The sequence below is a fragment of the Marmota marmota genome, unplaced genomic scaffold, assembly GCF_001458135.2.
Source record: "Marmota marmota marmota unplaced genomic scaffold, marMar, whole genome shotgun sequence".
Lineage (NCBI taxonomy): Eukaryota > Metazoa > Chordata > Mammalia > Rodentia > Sciuridae > Marmota > Marmota marmota.
The window spans coordinates 1-2,281 of NW_026002335.1; the positions used below are offsets into that span (position 1 = coordinate 1).

The following is a 2,281-nucleotide window of genomic DNA, read 5'->3' on the forward strand; positions in this document are numbered from 1 at the left end:
CCCACCATGGACACCCCCCCCCACTTCCCCTTCTAGTTCCAAGCTTCCGGAGAGTTCTCTGTGCTGACACAGCCCCAGCCGGCCTCTGGGCTCCTGACTACTGCCCCAGGGCACACCGGTGACCCGCACCCATCCCCACTGCCCTGCCCATCCCGGCCCCTGCTTTCCACCCTGGGCTCCTCTGGAGGTTCTGCCTTATGGTGTCTCCTGCCCTGGAGCCTCCGCGCCTCCCGCTGCTCTGCTGACCAGTTCTGAGGGGGAAGGTCAGGCCCCGGTCAGAGCTTCCTGGGCCAGCCCTTCGCTTCTGACCCCTTCGGGCTCCCCTCAGCCCGGCTGGCCCACAGCTTCCCTTCCCTGGTGCACTGGCCCTGCCCGGTGCTCCTCCCTGCCCTGGGAGGCCCAGCCCTGCCCTGGCCACTCGGAGCCCCCTCAGGCCAGCTGCCTGGCCTCCAGAGTCCCAGCTTCCCCTGCCACACTACGTCCCCACTGTGAGGGGATCTGTGGTCTCAGAAGGAGCCTGACGCAGGAGGAGCACGTGACAGGCGTCCTCAGGGCCACAGGGAGGGGCAGGCCGAGGACAGGCTCCGCTCAGCCCTGTAGTGGGGACGTCCTCTCCCCCCTGGCCTTCTGGTTTTCCCCTCAGGTTCTAGAAGGAGCCCTTCTGTCCTTATCCGGTCTCCGATTGGCTTCCCTGGGGTTTCTCGCAGGGCTTGGGCAGGTGGCCTCCACTGTCCCCCCCGGTGGCCCTCTGGACACCTGACAAGCAGGCTGCACAGGAAGCAGGACTCCGACAGTCGGGCGAGAGGCCAGCCAGTGCTTTATTTGCAGGGGGGGTGGGTCTGGCTGGGAAGCCCCAGTGGCAGGCAGGTGGCTCGGGGCCCTGCAGCTGGGGCTGCCCCACCCTTTGGCTTATGGTGGCTGCTGTCCCACTTGGCAGTCTCCCAGCCTCTGAGGGTCCCCTCCAACCAGGCACTTTCTACCCTCACCCCCAAGGGACACCAGAAGCTTCTCAGCTGAATCTGTCCTGTGGAACCAGTGTCGCCCAGGTGGCCTCTGCCTGGGGTGGGGTGGGGTCTCATACTCCTACCAGGGACCTAGGAGCCAGATCTTGGCTGCTGAGCCCCTCCCCACCAAGTCCACAGTGAGGAGAGGACACGGATCAAAGTGAAGGGCCTGGGCCCTCGGGAAGTCCTGGCCCCTGCTGGTGGCCTCCTGCCCCCTTGTGCCTCTCACTGGGGCAAATGGCAGGGAGCAGGCTGGGGGGCAGGATGCCATCTCTTTGCCCCCAGAATACTCATCACCTTGTCCAGGGGGCGCCCTGGGTTCTGTCCTAGGCAGGAGATGGCCCCCACTGGGCACACAGCAGCCCCTCAGGCCAGTGCCTGCTGGATCCAGCCAATCACTCCTGTGATCCGAGTGTAGACGCCGAAGTAGTTGGGCCGGCCACAGCCCAGGCCCCAGCTGACCAGTCCTGCCAGGAACCAGCGGCCACTGAGCTCCTTGCAAACCAGGGGACCACCAGAGTCACCCTGAGGGGGAGAGAGGAGGCAGGCTGCATCAGGGTAAGGATTTGCTAGGTGATAGGAAGTCACATTCCTTTGGAAACTGTTGGGGACAGTCCGGCCCTGCCTGGCCTCCGTGGGGTCCTGCCTGTCGTGGGAATGTGGCTGAATCCTCATCCCTCACCCCACCCTCCCAGCCTCCTAGTGTCCACTGTACCCCCCGGGCCCCAGCCTTTTGTCGGGCAGGGGCAGCCTCCTGGGCCTCAGTCTCCTCATCTATGAGGTGGGGACAGCCATCTTTGCTGGGAGGCTCTGAGGCCCCAGCAGGCTGATGTGCGTGAAGGGCCATGACCTGGGTGGCAGGTGGCAAATGGCGGGTGACATGAGCATCACCCTCCTGCCTCTTGCCCACGGGCCGGGAGTCACCTGGCAGGCGTCCTTCTGGCCTTTGCGGTAGCCGGCGCACAGCATGCGGGGTGTCACCTGGTAGTGGTAGGCCTCGCCGCACAGGTCCTGCGGGACCAGCTGCACATCCACCTTCTGCAGGACGTTGCTGGTGGGGCCTGCCAAGGGGCCAAGGGTGGGGGAGAGATGTGAGTGCCCAGAAGCCCCATTCACCTTCGACCATCTCCTTGCACCCAGCTGCTCTGCCGTCCCCTCGTTCTAGCTCCTCTGCAGGGCTAAGCCCCCAAGCCTGTCTGGACTAGTGTCTTCCCCAGCTTCCCGTCCCCCCCACCCCCATCAAGTGCCTCCTGGCCCTGCTCTGTTGCGCCCCCTGG

At 65.4% G+C, this 2,281-nt stretch overlaps 1 long non-coding RNA gene across 1 annotated transcript; it reads right to left on the reverse strand.

Annotated features, from left to right (window-relative positions):
• Window positions 1-800: 800 nt before the first annotated feature.
• On the reverse strand, window positions 801-2,258 carry LOC125614567. The gene is made up of 2 exons (XR_007345151.1): window positions 1,929-2,258; window positions 801-1,529 (listed from the first exon to the last, which is right to left on the reverse strand). It is a non-coding gene; the product is annotated as an uncharacterized LOC125614567 (long non-coding RNA).
• Window positions 2,259-2,281: the final 23 nt, after the last annotated feature.